This window comes from Bombina bombina, chromosome 3 (genome assembly GCF_027579735.1).
Source record: "Bombina bombina isolate aBomBom1 chromosome 3, aBomBom1.pri, whole genome shotgun sequence".
NCBI lineage: Eukaryota > Metazoa > Chordata > Amphibia > Anura > Bombinatoridae > Bombina > Bombina bombina.
Genome location: NC_069501.1, coordinates 887,537,817 through 887,555,871, shown reverse-complemented (window position 1 = coordinate 887,555,871; position 18,055 = coordinate 887,537,817). Strand labels below are relative to the sequence as shown.

At 39.7% G+C, this 18,055-nt stretch overlaps 1 protein-coding gene across 1 annotated transcript in view; it reads right to left on the bottom strand.

The window, feature by feature from the left end:
* RBM26 (RNA binding motif protein 26) overlaps positions 1-18,055 on the bottom strand; it is a gene marked incomplete in the record, with an annotated part of 247,005 nt that overhangs the window by 40,135 nt on the left and 188,815 nt on the right.

Below are 18,055 nucleotides of genomic sequence, written 5' to 3'. Positions count from 1 at the left end.
TAATTTTTTTATCCATTGGATCTGAAAAAGCACAACTGTCCTCAACCGGGATAGTGGTACGCTTTGCTAAAGTAGAAACTGCTCCTTCCACCTTAGGGACAGTCTGCCATAAGTCCCGTGTAGTGGCATCTATTGGAAACATTTTTCTAAATATAGGAGGTGGGGAAAAGGGCACACAGGGCCTATCCCACTCCTTACTAATAATTTCTGTAAGCCTTTTAGGTATTGGAAAAACATCAGTACTCACCGGCACTGCATAGTATTTATCCAGCCTACACAATTTCTCTGGCACTGCAATTGTGTCACAGTCATTCAGAGCAGCTACACGGAGGTTCTCAAGCTTAAATTTAAAATTAGAAATCTCTGAATCAGGTCTCCCCGATTCAGAGACGTCACCCACAGACTGAAGCTCTCCGTCCTCAGGTTCTGCATATTGTGACACAGTATCAGACATGGCTCTTACAGCATCTACGCGCTCTGTATCTCGTCTAACCCCAGAGCTATCGCGCTTGCCTCTCAATTCAAGCAATCTGGATAATACCTCTGACAGGGTATTATTCATGATTGCAGCCATGTCCTGCAAAGTAATCGCTATGGGCGTCCCTGATGTACTTGGCACCATATTAGCGTGCGTCCCTTGAGCGGGAGGCGAAGGGTCCGACACGTGGGGAGAGTTAGTCGGCATAACTTCCCCCTCGACAGACCCCTCTGGTGACAATTCTTTTATAGATAAAGACTGATCTTTACTGTTTAAGGTGAAATCAATACATTTAGTACACATTCTCCTATGGGGCTCCACCATTGCTTTTAAACATAATGAACAAGTATCCTCTGTTTCAGACATGTTTGTACAGACTAGCAATGAGACTAGCAAGCTTGGAAAACACTTTAAAGCAAGTTAACAAGCAATATAAAAAAACGTTACTGTGCCTTTAAAAAAAACAAATTTTGACAAAATTTGAAATAACAGTGAAAAAAAGGCAGTTACACTAACAAAATTTTTACAGTGTATGTAACAAGTCAGCAGAGCATTGCACCCACTTGCAAATGGATGATTAACCCCTTAATAACAAAAACAGAATAATAAATGACAAAAACATTTTTTAAACACAGTGATTATTACCCTCCTCAAACACGACTTTGAAGCATTTTGAGCCCTTCAGAGATGTCCTGTATCATGCAGAGGGAAGCTGAATGTCTGTCAGTATTTTTATCTGCACAGAAAATCACTAAAAAAGGCCCCTCCCACTCATATTACAACAGTGGAAAGCCTCAGGAAACTGTTTCTAGGCAAAAATCAAGCCAGCCATGTGGAAAAAAACTAGGCCCCAATAAGTTTTGTCACCAAACATATATAAAAACGATTAACATGCCAGCAAACGTTTTATATTGCACTTTTATAAGAGTATGTATCTCTGTTAATAAGCCTGATACCAGTCGCTATCACTGCATTTAAGGCTTAACTTACATTAATCCGGTATCAGCAGCATTTTTCTAGCAAATTCCATCCCTAGAAATATGTTAACTGCACATACCTTATTGCAGGAAAACCTGCACGCCATTCCCCATCTGAAGTTACCTCACTCCTCAGAATATGTGAGAACGGCAGTGGATCTTAGTTACTTCTGCTAAGATCATAGAAATCACATGCAGAATCTTCTTCTAATGCTGCCTGAGATGAAACAGTACACTCCGGTACCATTTAAAAATAAACTTTTGATTGAAGTTAAAAAACTAACTATAATACACCACTCTCCTCTTACTACGTCCATCTTTGTTGAGAGTTGCAAGAGAATGACTGGATATGGCAGTGAGGGGAGGAGCTATATAGCAGCTCTGCTGTGGGTCCTCTTGCAACTTCCTGTTGGGAAGGAGAATATCCCACAAGTAATGGATGATCCGTAGACTGGATACACTTAACAAGAGAAACAGTTTAGTGCAGGGCTCTTACTGTGCCAAATGTCTTAAATTATATTATGTATAGGACATTTATGTTGTCCACCTCACTAAAGTGGTTATGTATGCTATTTCCTGACCCAGCAACATTCTTCCAAGTGATAATGGTCATAGGTAAGCAATCAAGGAATTAAGATACATAAGGTTAGACTGAACTTAAAGGGACAGTAAACACCAGAATTGTTGTTGCTTAAAAAGGTAGATAATCCCTTTATTACCCATTCCCCAATTTTGCATAACCAACATAGTTATAAAAATATACTTTTTACCTCTGATTACCTTGTATCTATGGCTCTGCAAACTGCCCCCTTATTTCAGTTCTTTTGACAGACTTGCATTTTTAGCCAATCAGTGCTTGCTCCTAGGAGCTTCACGTGCCCAAGCTCAATGTTATCTATATGAAACACATGAACTAACGCCCTCTAATGGTGAAAAACTGTCAAAATGCTTTCAGATTAGAGGTGGCCTTCAAGGTCTAAGAAATTAGCATATATACCTCCTAGATTTATCTTTCAACTAAGAATACCAAAAGAACAAAGCAAAATTGGTAATAAAAGTAAATTGGAAAGGTGTTTAAAATTACATGCCCCATTTAAATCCTGAAATTTTTTCTTTGACTTAACTGTCCCTTTAACTTGTGATATTCTGCACATTTGGGTAGTTAAATCAAAGTTTTAAATGCAATTATAATATTAGGCTTGTATATATTCTGCTTTGTAGTACTTAATTGCAGAAATATATATCATTTATATATAAAGAATACTTTAATGTAATGTTATTTTAAAGCATTTTCTTTTGGCATTGTTTGTTAAAAAAAAAAAAAAAGTGGTTAAAGGGACAGTCTACACCAGAATTTTTATTGTTTTAAAAGATAGATAATTCCTTTATTACCCATTTCCCAGTTTTGCATAACCAACACAGTTATAATAATATACTTTTAACCTCTGTGATTATCTTGTATCTAATCTTCTGCAAACTGCCCCTTTTTCAGTTTTTGACAGACTTGCAGTCTAGCCAATCAGTGCCTGCTCCCAGATAAATTCTCATGCACGAGCACAGTGTTATCTATATGAAATACGTGAACTAACACCCTCTAGTGGTGAAAAACTTAAAATGCAATCTGAAAGAGGTGGGCTTCAAGGTCTAAGACATTAGCATATGAACCGCCTAGGTTAAGCTTTCAACTAAGAATACCAAGAGAACAAAGCAAAATTGGTGATAAAAGTAAATTGGAAAATTGTTTAAAATTACATGCTCTATCTGAATCATGAAAGTTTATTTTGGCCTAGATTGTCTCTTTAACAAAGCTAGCCCTCAAGGATCAACAGCAGATAAGGATTTTATAAAACCCTGAATCAACCAAAAGGTAGTTCAATCAAAACAACAAAGCCCCTGGATTCCTCCTGAGCAAGGGAGGGAATATCCTATAATCTTGACCTCTTAGTTACAAGGAAGGACAATTCTGTAAAATAAAGGTTAAAAGATAATTGCCCTGGATCTTACAGAAGACATGACACAAAATAAGTATACCATTTACATAAGAACATTTTAAGTTTGTTTGCTCTAAAAATACATCTACATTTAGCTTCATGCAGAAATAACGAACATTTAAAGGAACAGTCTACAATAGAATTTTTATTGTTTTAAAAAAAATAGATAATCCATTTATTACCCATTCCCCAGTTTTGCATAACCAACACGGTTATATCAATATACTTTTTACCTCTGTGATTACCTTGCATCTAAGCATCTTCTGACAGCCCCCTGATAACATGACTTTGTATTTATTATCTATTGAGTTGCATTTAGTACTGTGTTGTGCTAAATCTTAAATAAATCATTGGGTGTGATCATAATACTATCTATATGGCCCACATGAACTAGCAATACCCCGTTGTGAAAAGTAAATTAAAAAAGCATGTGATTAGGAGGCTTCCTATAGTGGCTTAGAAATAGGCAGAAAATTAGAGGTTTAACAGTCTACACCATAATTTGTATTGTTTTAAAAGATAGATAATCCCTTCATTACCCATTCCCTAGTTTTGCATAACCAGCAGAGTTATATAAATACACTTTTTACCTCTGTGATTACCTTGTATCGAAGCCTCTGCAAACTGCCCCTTATTTCAGTTCTTTTGACAGACATGCACTTAAGCCAATCAATGCTGGCTCATAGGAACTCCACTTGCATGAGCACAGTGTTATTTATATGACACACATGAATTAACAGCCTCTAGTGGTGAAAAACTGTCAAAATGCCTTGAGAGAAGAGGCGGCCTTCAAGGGCTTAGAAAACATAATTTATGTAAGAACTTACCTGATAAATTCATTTCTTTCATATTAGCAAGAGTCCATGAGCTAGTGACGTATGGGATATACATTCCTACCAGGAGGGGCAAAGTTTCCCAAACCTCAAAATGCCTATAAATACACCCCTCACCACACCCACAAATCAGTTTAACGAATAGCCAAGAAGTGGGGTGATAAAGTGCGAAAGCATATAAAATAAGGAATTGGAATAGTTGTGCTTTATACAAACAAATCATAACCACCAAAAAAGGGTGGGCCTCATGGACTCTTGCTAATATGAAAGAAATGAATTTATCAGGTAAGTTCTTACATAAATTATGTTTTCTTGCATGTAATTAGCAAGAGTCCATGAGCTAGTGACGTATGGGATAATGACTACCCAAGATGTGGATCTTTCCACGCAAGAGTCACTAGAGAGGGAGGGATAAAATAAAGACAGCCAATTCCTGCTGAAAATAATCCACACCCAAAATAAAGTTTAATGAAAACATAAGCAGAAGATTCAAACTGAAACCGCTGCCTGAAGTACTTTTCTACCAAAAACTGCTTCAGAAGAAGAAAATACATCAAAATGGTAGAATTTAGTAAAAGTATGCAAAGAGGACCAAGTTGCTGCTTTGCAAATCTGATCAACCGAAGCCTCATTCCTAAACGCCCAGGAAGTAGAAACTGACCTAGTAGAATGAGCTGTAATCCTTTGAAGCGGAGTTTTACCCGACTCGACATAAGCATGGTGAATTAAGGATTTCAACCAAGATGCCAAAGAAATGGCAGAAGCTTTCTGACCTTTCCTAGAACCGGAAAAGATGACAAATAGACTAGAAGTCTTACGGAAAGACTTAGTAGCCTCAACATAATATTTCAAAGCTCTAACAACATCCAAAGAATGCAACGATTTCTCCTTAGAATTCTTAGGATTAGGACATAATGAAGGAACCACAATTTCTCTACTAATGTTGTTGGAATTCACAACCTTAGGTAAAAATTCAAAAGAAGTTCGCAACACCGCCTTATCCTGATGAAAAATCAGAAAAGGAGACTCACAAGAGCGAGCAGATAATTCAAAGACTCTTCTGGCAGAAGAGATGGCCAAAAGGAACAAAACTTTCCAAGAAAGTAATTTAATGTCCAATGAATGCATGGGTTCAAAAGGAGGAGCTTGAAGAGCCCTCAGAACCAAATTCAAACTCCAAGGAGGAGAAATTGACTTAATGACAGGTTTTATACGAACCAAAGCTTGTACAAAACAATGAATATCAGGAAGAGTAGCAATCTTTCTGTGAAAAAGAACAGAAAGAGCAGAGATTTGTCCTTTCAAGGAACTTGCGGACAAACCTTTATCTAAACCATCCTGAAGAAACTGCAAAAATTCTCGGAATTCTAAAAGAATGCCAGGAAAAATGATGAGAAAGACACCAAGAAATATAAGTCTTCCAGACTCTATAATATATCTTTCTAGATACAGATTTACGAGCCTGTAACATAGTATTAATCACAGAGTCAGAGAAACCTCTTTGACCAAGAATCAAGCGTTCAATCTCCATACCTTTAAATTTAAGGATTTGAGATCCTGATGGAAGAAAGGACCTTGTGACAGAAGGTCTGGTCTTAACGGAAGAGTCCACGGCTGGCAAGAGGCCATCCGGACAAGATCCGCATACCAAAACCTGTGAGGCCATGCTGGAGCTACCAGCAGAACAAACGAGCATTCCTTCAGAATCTTGGAGATTACTCTTGGAAGAAGAACTAGAGGCAGAAAGATATAGGCAGGATGATACTTCCAAGGAAGTGATAATGCATCCACTGCCTCCGCCTGAGGATCCCGGGATCTGGACAGATACCTGGGAAGTTTCTTGTTTAGATGAGAAGCCATCAGATCTATTTCTGGGAGTTCCCACATTTGAACAATCTGAAGAAATACCTCTGGGTGAAGAGACCATTCGCCCGGATGCAACGTTTGGCAACTGAGATAATCCGCTTCCCAATTGTCTATACCTGGGATATGAACCGCAGAGATTAGACAGGAGCTGGATTCCGCCCAAACCAGAATTCGAGATACTTCTTTCATAGCCAGAGGACTGAGTCCCTCCTTGATGATTGATGTATGCCACAGTTGTGACATTGTCTGTCTGAAAACAAATGAACGATTCTCTCTTCAGAAGAGGCCAAGACTGAAGAGCTCTGAAAATTGCACGGAGTTCCAAAATATTGATCGTAATCTCACCTCCTGAGATTCCCAAACCCCTTGTGCCGTCAGAGACCCCCACACAGCTCCCCAACCTGTAAGACTTGCATCTGTTGAGATTATAGTCCAGGTCGGAAGAACAAAAGAAGCCCCCTGAATTAAACGATGGTGATCTGTCCACCACGTCAGAGAGTGTCGTACAATCGGTTTTAAAGATATTAATTGAGATATCTTTGTGTAATCCCTGCACCATTGGTTCAGCATACAGAGCTGAAGAGGTCGCATGTGAAAACGAGCAAAGGGGATCGCGTCCGATGCAGCAGTCATAAGACCTAGAATTTCCATGCATAAGGCTACCGAAGGGAATGATTGTGACTGAAGGTTTCGACAAGCTGAAATCAATTTTAGACGTCTCTTGTCTGTCAAAGATAGAGTCATGGACACTGAATCTATCTGGAACCCTAAAAAGGTTACCCTTGTCTGAGGAATCAATGAACTTTTTAGTGAATTGATCCTCCAACCATGATCTTGAAGAAACAACACAAGTCGATTCGTATGAGATTCTGCTAAATGTGAAGACTGAGCAAGTACCAAGATATCGTCCAAATAAGGAAATACCACAATACCCTGTTCTCTGATTACAGACAGAAGGGCACCGAGAACCTTTGTAAAAATTCTTGGAGCTGTAGCTAGGCCAAACGGCAGAGCCACAAACTGGTAATGCTTGTCCAGGAAAGAGAATCTCAGGAACTGATAGTAAACTGGATGAATCGGAATATGCAGATATGCATCCTGTAAATCTATTGTAGACATATAATGCCCTTGCTGAACAAAAGGCAATATAGTCCTTAAAGTTACCATTTTGAATGTTGGTATCCTTACATAACGATTCAATATTTTTAGATCCAGAACTGGTCTGAAGGAATTCTCCTTCTTGGGTACAATGAAGAGATTCGAATAAAACCCCAGCCCCTGTTCCAAAACTGGAACTGGCATAATTACTCCAGCCAACTCTAGATCTGAAACACATTTCAGAAATGCTTGAGCTTTCACTGGGTTTACTGGGACACGGGAAAGAAAAAATCTCTTTGCAGGAGGTCTTATCTTGAAACCAATTCTGTACCCTTCTGAAACAATGTTCTGAATCCAAAGATTGTGAACAGAATTGATCCAAATTTCTTTGAAAAAACGTAATCTGCCCCCTACCAGCTGAGCTGGAATGAGGGCCGCACCTTCATGTGGACTTAGAAGCTGGCTCTGCTTTTCTAGAAGGCTTGGATTTATTCCAGACTGGAGATGATTTCCAAACTGAAACTGCTCCTGACGATGAAGGATCAGGCTTTTGTTCTTTGTTGAAACGAAAGGAACGAAAACGATTATTAGCCCTGTTTTTACCTTTAGATTTTTTATCCTGTGGTAAAAAAGTTCCTTTCCCACCAGTAACAGTTGAGATAATAGAATCCAACTGAGAACCAAATAATTTATTACCCTGGAAAGAAAGGGAAAGTAGAGTTGATTTAGAAGACATATCAATATTCCAAGTTTTAAGCCATAAAGCTCTTCTAGCTAAAATAGCTAGAGACATAAACCTGATAATATCAAAAATGGCATCACAGATAAAATTATTAGCATGCTGAAGAAGAAGAATAATATTATGAGAATCATGATCTGTTACTTGTTGCGCTAAAGTTTCCAACCAAAAAGTTGAAGCTGCAGCAACATCAGCCAATGATATAGCAGGTCTAAGAAGATTACCTGAACACAGATAAGCTTTTCTTTAAGGATCCTTAAAGGATCCTTAAAGGAAGTACCATCTGCCGTAGGAATAGTAGTACGTTTAGCAAGGGTAGAAATAGCTGCATCAACTTTAGGGATTTTGTCCCAAACTCTAATCTGTCGGACGGTACAGGATATAATTGCTTAAAACGTTTAGAAGGAGTAAATGAATTACCCAAATTATTCCATTCTCTGGAAATTACTTCAGAAATAGCACCAGGAACAGGAAAAACTTCTGGAATAACCACAGGAGATCTAAAGACCTTGTCTAAACGTTTAGATTTAGTATCAAGAGGACCAGAATCCTCAATTTCTAATGCAATTAGGACTTCTTTAAGTAAAGAACGGATAAATTCCATTTTAAATAAATATGACGATTTATCAGCATCAACCTCTGAGACAGAATCCTCTGTATCAGAAGAATCATTAGAATCAGAATGATGTTCATTTAAAAATTCATCTGTATAAAGAGAAGTTTTAAAAGACTTTTTATGTTTACCAGAAGGAGGAATAACAGACATAGCCTTCTTAATGGATTCAGAAACAAAATCTCTTATGTTATCAGGAACACTCTGAACATTAGATGTTGATGGAACTGCAACAGGTAATGGTACTTTACTAAAGGAAATATTTTCTGCATTAACAAGTTTGTCATGACATTTAATACAAACAACAGCTGGAGGAACAACTACCAAAAGTTTACAGCAGATACACTTAGCTTTGGTAGTTCCAGCACCAGGCAGCGATTTTCCAGTAGTATCTTCTGACTCAGTTGCAACGTGGGACATCTTGCAATATGTAATAGAAAAAACAACATATAAAGCAAAATTGATCAAATTCCTTAAATGACAGTTTCAGGAATGGGAAAAAATGCCAGTGAACAAGCTTCTAGCAACCAGAAGCAACAAATAATGAGACTTAAAGTGGAGACAAATTTGACGCCCACAATATTTGGCGCCTAAATGCTATTAGCGCCAAAAATGACGCCACATCCGGAACGCCGACATTTTTGGCGCGAAAAACATCAAAAATGACGCAACTTCCGGCGACACGTATGACGCCGGAAATAGAAAAAAAAAAATTTCGCGCCAAGAATGACGCAATAAAATGAAGCATTTTCAGCCCCCGCGAGCCTAACAGCCCACAGGGAAAAAGTAAAATTTTAAGGTAAGATAAAAATGATATATACAAATGCATTATCCCAAATATGAAACGGACTGTCTGAAATAAGGAAATGTTGAACATCCTGAGTCAAGGCAAATAAATGTTTGAATACATATATTTAGAACTTTATAAAAAAGTGCCCAACCATAGCTTTAGAGTGTCACAGAAAATAAGACTTACTTACCCCAGGACACTCATCTACATGTTGTAGAAAGCCAAACCAGTACTGAAACGAGAATCAGCAGAGGTAATGGTATATATAAGAGTATATCGTCGATCTGAAAAGGGAGGTAAGAGATGAATCTCTACGACCGATAACAGAGAACCCATGAAATAGACCCCGTAGAAGGAGATCATTGAATTCAAACAGGCAATACTCTCCTCACATCCCTCTGACATTCACTGCACGCTGAGAGGAAAACCGGGCTCCAACCTGCTGCGGAGCGCATATCAACGTAGAATCTAGCACAAACTTACTTCACCACCTCCATAGGAGGCAAAGTTTGTAAAACTGATTTGTGGGTGTGGTGAGGGGTGTATTTATAGGCATTTTGAGGTTTGGGAAACTTTGCCCCTCCTGGTAGGAATATATATCCCATACGTCACTAGCTCATGGACTCTTGCTAATTACATGAAAGAAATTAGTATATGAACCTACTAGGTTTAGCTTTCAACTAAGAATATCAAGAGAATAAAGCAACATTGGTGATAAAAGTAAATTGGAAAGTTGTTTAAAATGACATGCCCTATCTGAATCATGAAAGTTTATTTTGGACGAGACTGTCCCTTTAAATGTTATAAAGTATATAACTATAACAATGTTGCTTGTGCAAAGCTGAGGAATGGGTAATAAAGGCATTATCTGTTTAAACAATAAAAATGCTAGTGTATACTGTCCCTTTAATTGGACAGCTTATCCCCTTTAATTTGTTGATAATGATCCATTTTACCTGCTGGATTGTATCAAATTACATACAAGTAGCTCATATACATTTATTTCAGCATTTGAAATTGCTAATTTAACCTGTGGTATATCTCTACCTATACTGAAAGTATTATTACTTAAAAGGGACATTCAAGTCAAAATTAAACTTTCATTATTCAGATAGAGCATGCAATTTTAAAAAGCTTTCCAATTTACTTCCATTAACAAACTGTGCACAGTCTTTTTATATTTACACTTTTTGAGTCACCAGCTCTTACTGAGCATGTGCAAGAATCACAGAATATATGTATATGCATTTGTAATTGGCTGATGGCTGTTACGTGATGATGGGGGAGTGGAAATAGACATTACTAACATTTGTCAAAAAATCTACTACCGATTTGAAGTTCAGACTAAGTGCTATTGCATTATCTTGTTATCATGCATTTGTTAATTATGCAAATCTACTGCATTTACTGGTCCTTTAAAGGGGACAGGCAACCTCAACATTTCATGATTTGGATAGTACATACAAATTTAAACAATTTTATAATTTACGTCTTATCAAATTTGCTTCATTCTCTTGTTATCCTTTGCTGATGGAACAGCATTGCACTAGTACAACTAGCTGAACCCATCTAGATAATCACAAGAGACAAATGTGTGCAGGCAACAATCAACAACTAGTTCCCAGTAGTGTAGGATATGTGTGTATTCATTTTCAACAAGGGATACCAAGAGAACGAAGCACATTAGAAAATCTTGCAAGTTTAATTTTGACTTTCCGATCCCTTTAAGTATAGGCTATTGACAAGCTACGTAAACAGTCAGAAGAAAAAAATTACACTCCCAGCAGAGAGTAATAAAATGTTAAATTTTCTTTGTTCCATCTCTAAATATTGGGCTTTGTTTTACAGACAGATATCCGATACGGAAGCTTGTGTGTGTACACAAAATTATAAAATATATAGATCTACTTTTAACTGCAAGCTCAAACCATTTTAATAGGTTAAGGTTTCAAAGCACAAAACCAGCTATTTCATTTACACAAACCTGAAAATGCAATTTCTCATACATTTTATACTTTGCAGCTGGTATAAAAAAAAAAGTAATTGGAAACGGATTAAAGGGACATGACACACATTTTTTTCTTTAATGATTTAGAAAGAGAATGTAATTTTAAACATCTTTCTAATTTACTTCTATTATCTAATTTGTTTTATTCTCTTGATATTCTTTGCTGAAAAGCATACCTAGATATGCTCAGTAGCTGCTGTTTGATTGCTGCACATAGAAGCCTCGTGTGATTGGCTCACCATGTGCATTGCTTTTTCTTCAACTAAGGATATCTAAAAAAACATAATTTATGCTTACCTGATAAATTTATTTCTCTTGTAGTGTGTTCAGTCCACGGGTCATCCATTACTTATGGGATATATTCTCCTTCCCAACAGGAAGTTGCAAGAGGTTCACCCAAGCAGAGCTGCTATATAGCTCCACCCCTCACATGTCATTCGACCAAAACAAGACGAGAAAGGAGAAACTATAGGGTGCAGTGGTGACTGGAGTTTTAATTCAAATTTAGAACTGCCGCAAAAAAAGACAGGGCGGGCCGTGGACTGAACACACTACAAGAGAAATAAATTTATCAGGTAAGCATAAATTATGTTTTCTCTTGTTAAGTGTGTTCAGTCCACGGGTCATCCATTACTTATGGGATACCAATACCAAAGCTAAAGTACACAGATGATGGGAGGGACAAGGCAGGAACTTTAAACAGAAGGAACCACTGCCTGTAGAACCTCTCCCCCAAAAACAGCCTCCGAAGAAGCAAGAGAGTCAAATTTGTAAAATTTTGAAAAGGTATGAAGTGAAGACCAAGTTGCAGCCTTGCAAATCTGTTCAACAGAGGCCTCATTCTTAAAGGCCCAGGTGGAAGCCACAGCTCTAGTGGAATGAGCTGTAATTCTTTCAGGGGGCTGCTGTCCAGCAGTCTCATAGGCTAAAAGTATTATACTACGAAGCCAAAAAGAGAGAGAGGTGGCCGAAGCCTTTTGACCTCTCCTCTGTCCAGAATAAACAACAAACAGAGAAGAAGTTTGCCGAAAATCCTTAGTTGCCTGTAAGTAGAACTTCAGGGCACGGACTACGTCCAGATTATGCAAAAGACGTTCCTTCTTTGAAGAAGGGTTAGGACATAATGATGGAACAACAATCTCCTGATTGATATTCCTATTAGAAACAACCTTAGGTAAAAACCCAGGTTTAGTACGCAAAACTACCTTGTCTGAATGAAAAATCAGATAAGGAGAATCACAATGTAAGACAGATAACTCAGAGACTCTCCGAGCCGAGGAAATAGCCATCAAAAACAGAACTTTCCAAGATAAAAGCTTAATATCAATGGAATGAAGGGGTTCAAACGGAACACCCTGAAGAACTTTAAGAACCAAGTTTAAGCTCCACAGGGGAGCAACAGTTTTAAACACAGGCTTAATCCTAACCAAAGCCTGACAAAAAGCCTGGACGTCTGGGTTCTCTGCCAGACGTTTGTGAAAAAGAATAGACAGAGCAGAAATCTGTCCCTTTAACGAACTAGCGGATAAACCCTTTTCTAAACCCTCTTGTAGAAAAGACAATATCCTAGGAATCCTAACCTTACTCCATGAGTAACTCTTGGATTCACACCAATGTAAATATTTACGCCATATCTTATGGTAAATTTTTCTGGTAACCGGTTTCCGAGCCTGTATCAATGTATCAATAACCGACTCCGAGAAACCACGCTTTGATAGAATCAAGCGTTCAATCTCCATGCAGTCAGCCTCAGAGAAATTAGGCTTGGATGGTTGAAAGGACCCTGAAGTAGAAGGTCCTGCCTCAGAGGTAGAGACCATGGTGGACAGGACGACATGTCCACTAGGTCTGCATACCAGGTCCTGCGTGGCCACGCAGGCGCTATCAGAATCATCGATGCTCTCTCCTGTTTGATCCTGGCAATCAGACGAGGCAGCAACGGAAATGGTGGAAACACATAAGCCATGTTGAAAACCCAAGGGGCTGCTAGTGCATCTACCAGCATCGCTCCCGGGTCCCTGGACCTGGATCCGTAACAAGGAAGCTTGGCGTTCTGGCGAGAAGCCATGAGATCCAGTTCCGGTTCGCCCCAACGAAGAATCAGTTGAGCAAATATCTCCGGGTGAAGTTCCCACTCCCCCGGGTGAAAGGTCTGGCGGCTTAGAAAGTCCGCCTCCCAGTTCTCCACGCCTGGGATGTAGATCGCTGACGGATGGCAAGAGTGAGACTCTGCCCAGCGAATTATCTTTGAGACCTCTAACATCGCTAGGGAACTCCTGGTTCCCCCTTGATGATTGATGTAAGCCACAGTCGTGATGTTGTCCAACTGAAATCTGATGAACCTCAGTGTTGCTAACTGAGGCCAAGCTAGAAGAGCATTGAATATTGCTCTTAATTCCAGAATGTTTATTGGAAGGAGTTTCTCCTCCCGAGTCCATGATCCCTGAGCCTTCAGGGAATTCCAGACTGCGCCCCAGCCTAGAAGGCTGGTATCTGTTGTTACAATCGTCCAATCTGATCTGCGAAAAGTCATTCCCTTGGACAGATGAATCCGAGACAACCACCAGAGAAGAGAATCTCTGGCCTCCTGGTCCAGATTTAGTAAAGGGGACAGATCTGAGTAATCCCCATTCCACTGACTCAGCATGCATAATTGCAGCGGTCTGAGATGCAGGCGCGCAAATGGCACTATGTCCATTGCCGCGACCATTAAGCCGATTACTTCCATGCACTGAGCTACTGATGGGCTTGGAATGGAATGAAGGACACGGCAAGCATTTAGGATTTTTGATAACCTGGACTCCGTCAGGTAAATCTTCATCTCTACAGAATCTATAAGAGTCCCTAGAAAAGGAACCCTTGTGAGTGGTAACAGAGAACTCTTTTCCATGTTCACTTTCCACCCATGCGACCTCAGAAATGCTAGAACTATCTCTGTATGAGACTTTGCATTTTGAAAACTTGACGCTTGTATCAGAATGTCGTCTAGGTACGGAGCCACCGCTATGCCTCGCGGTCTTAGTACCGCCAGAAGCGAGCCCAGAACCTTTGTAAAAATTCTCGGGGCCGTAGCTAACCCGAAGGGAAGAGCTACAAACTGGTAATGCCTGTCTAGAAAGGCAAACCTTAGGTACCGATAATGATCCTTGTGAATCGGTATGTGAAGGTAGGCATCCTTTAAGTCCACTGTGGTCATGTACTGACCCTCTTGGATCATGGGTAGGATGGTTCGAATAGTTTCCATTTTGAATGATGGAACTCTTAGGAATTTGTTTAAGATTTTTAGGTCCAAGATTGGTCTGAAGGTTCCCTCTTTCTTGGGAACCACAAACAGATTTGAGTAAAATCCCTGCCCTTGTTCCGTCCGCGGAACTGGGTGGATCACCCCCATTACTAGGAGGTCTTGTACACAGTGAAGAAACGCCTCTTTCTTTATTTGGTTTGCTGATAACCTTGAAAGGTGAAATCTCCCTTGTGGAGGAGAAGCTTTGAAGTCCAGAAGGTATCCCTGAGATATAATCTCCAATGCCCAGGGATCCTGGACATCTCTTGCCCAAGCCTGGGCGAAGAGAGAAAGTCTGCCCCCCACTAGATCCGTTTCCGGATAGGGGGCCCTCTCTTCATGCTGTCTTAGGGGCAGAAGTAGGCTTTCTGGCCTGCTTGCCCTTATTCCAGGACTGGTTGCTTTTCCAACCCTGTCTGTAATGAGCAGCAGTTCCTTCCTGTTTTGGAGCGGAGGAAGTTGATGCTGCTCCTGCCTTGAAATTACGAAAGGCACGAAAACTAGACTGTTTGGCCTTTGATTTGGCCCTGTCCTGAGGAAGGGTGTGACCCTTACCTCCAGTAATGTCAGCAATAATCTCCTTCAAGCCGGGCCCGAATAAGGTTTGCCCTTTGAAAGGAATATTAAGCAATTTAGATTTAGAAGTTACATCTGCTGACCAGGATTTAAGCCATAGCGCTCTGCGCGCCTGGATGGCGAATCCGGAATTCTTAGCCGTTAGTTTGGTTAAATGCACGACGGCATCCGAAACAAATGCATTAGCTAGCTTAAGGGCTTTAAGCCTGTTCATAGTCTCATTCAATGGTGCTGTGCGAATAGCCTCTTCCAGAGACTCAAACCAGAATGCCGCTGCAGCAGTGACGGGCGCAACGCACGCAAGGGGCTGTAATATAAAACCTTGTTGAACAAACATTTTCTTAAGGTAACCTAATTTTTTATCCATTGGATCTGAGAAAGCACAACTATCCTCCACCGGAATAGTAGTACGCTTGGCTAAAGTAGAAACTGCTCCCTCCACCTTAGGGACCGTCTGCCATAAGTTTCGTGTGGTGGCGTCTATTGGGAACATCTTTCTAAATATCGGAGGAGGGGAAAAAGGCACACCGGGTTTATCCCACTCCATGCTAATAATCTCTGTAAGCCTTTTAGGTATAGGAAAAACGTCAGTACACACCGGTACCGCATAGTATTTATCCAGCCTACATAATTTCTCTGGGATTGCAACCGTGTCGCAATCATTCAGAGCCGCTAATACCTCCCCTAGCAATACACGGAGGTTCTCAAGCTTAAATTTAAAATTTGATATTTCTGAATCCAGTCTCCCTGGATCAGATCCGTCACCCACAGAATGAAGCTCTCCGTCCTCATGTTCTGCAAATTGTGACGCAGTGTCAGACATGGCCCTCATATCATCAGCGCGCTCTGTCCTTAACCCAGAGCTATCGCGCTTGTCTCTTAACTCCGGAAAATTAGATAATACTTCTTTCATAACATTAGCCATATCTTGTAAAGTGATTTGTAAGTGCCTTGATGTACTTGGCGCCACAATCTCACGCACCTCCCGAGCGGGAGGCGAAGGTACTGACACGTGAGGAGAGTTAGGCGGCATAACTTCCCCCTCGTTGTCTGGTGATAATTTCTTTACCGGTAAAGACCGACTTTTATTTAAAGTAACATCAATACAATTGGTACACATATTTCTATTGGGCTCCACATTGGCCTTTAAACATAATGAGCAAGCAGATTCATCTGTGTCAGACATGTTTAAACAGACTAGCAATGAAGCTATCAAGCTTGGAAATTTCTTTCAATAAGTTTATAAGCAATATAAAAAACGCTGCAGCGCTTTTAAAAATACCAAAAAAACAGTCACAGTTGAAATAACAATGAACTAATACAGTTATAGCAACCAATTTTTAACAGTAAATGTAAGAAATTAGCAGAGGATTGCACCCATTAGCAAAAGGATGATTAACCCCTCAATACCCAAAACGGATAATCAATTTAAGATTTAACACTTTTCTCACAGTCAAACACACTGTCACAGGTCTGCTGTGACTGATTACCTCCCTCAAAAATGAATTTTGAAGACCCCTGAGCTCTCTGGAGACGTCCTGGATCAAAGAGGAAGAAGCAGGAAGACTGCGCTAGAATTTTAACTGCGCAACAAGGCGCTAAAAAAGGTCCCTCCCACTCCTATTACAACAGTGGGAGACCTGATATAACAGTTTCTATGCAGAAATACACGTTAGCCATGTGGAAAAAAATCATGCCCAAAAAGATTTATCACCAAAGTACCTCACAAAACTAATAACATGCCAGTAAACGTTTTAAAAACAACTTTTCAGTGTCATGCAAAGTTATCATTAAGCCTGCTACCAGTCGCTTCTACTGCAGTGAAAGGCTCATACATTTATTTTAGTAGTAACAGTATTTAAAGTTAAATTCTAGTCCCTAGAAAATAACTCAACTGCGCATACATTTATCAGCCTGATACCAGTCGCTACTACTGCATTAAAGGCTGTACTTACGTCATATGGGTAACAGCAGTGTTTTCTTAGTCAATTCCATTCCTAGAAAATATTTTACTGCACATACCTCATTTGCGGGGGACCCCGCATGCTATTCCCTTCTCTGAAGTTACCCCACTCCTCAGAATGTGCAAGAACAGCCAGTGGATCTTACTTAAGTCTGCTAAGATCATAGAAAAACGCAGGCAGATTCTTCTTCTAAATACTGTCTGAGAGAACAAACAGCACACTCCGGTGCTATTTTAAAATAATAAACTTTTGATTGAAGAATGTTAAGTAAAAAACTCCTATCTCCTCTCACAACCTCCTTTGTTGAGACTTGCAAGAGAATGACTGGATATGACATGTGAGGGGTGGAGCTATATAGCAGCTCTGCTTGGGTGATCCTCTTGCAACTTCCTGTTAGGAAGGAGAATATATCCCATAAGTAATGGATGACCCGTGGACTGAACACACTTAACAAGAGAAATTAAGCAAAATAAATAATAGAATTGTAATGTTGTTTAAATTTCTATTCTCTATCTGAATCATGAAAGAAAGATTTTGGGTTTAGTGGCCCTTTAAGGGAAAAACAATTTTACAGTATACTGTCCTTTTAACCACTTAATGACAGCCAATGTACTCTGTAAAGCGGCTGTCTTTAGTCTAAGGAGTGAGGCATGCAGTAATAGAGCGGTCTCACTGTTGTCAGTGAGACCATCACTTTTACAGAGGAAGTTACCAAAACGCTGAATGACTTGAAACTGATGCAGTATAAATGTAAAAAGCTGTCTAGAAAACATCACATGAACATCTCTATGTAAAAAATGAAACATTTATTCAGGATGCTTGTCCCAAGACTAGGAAAA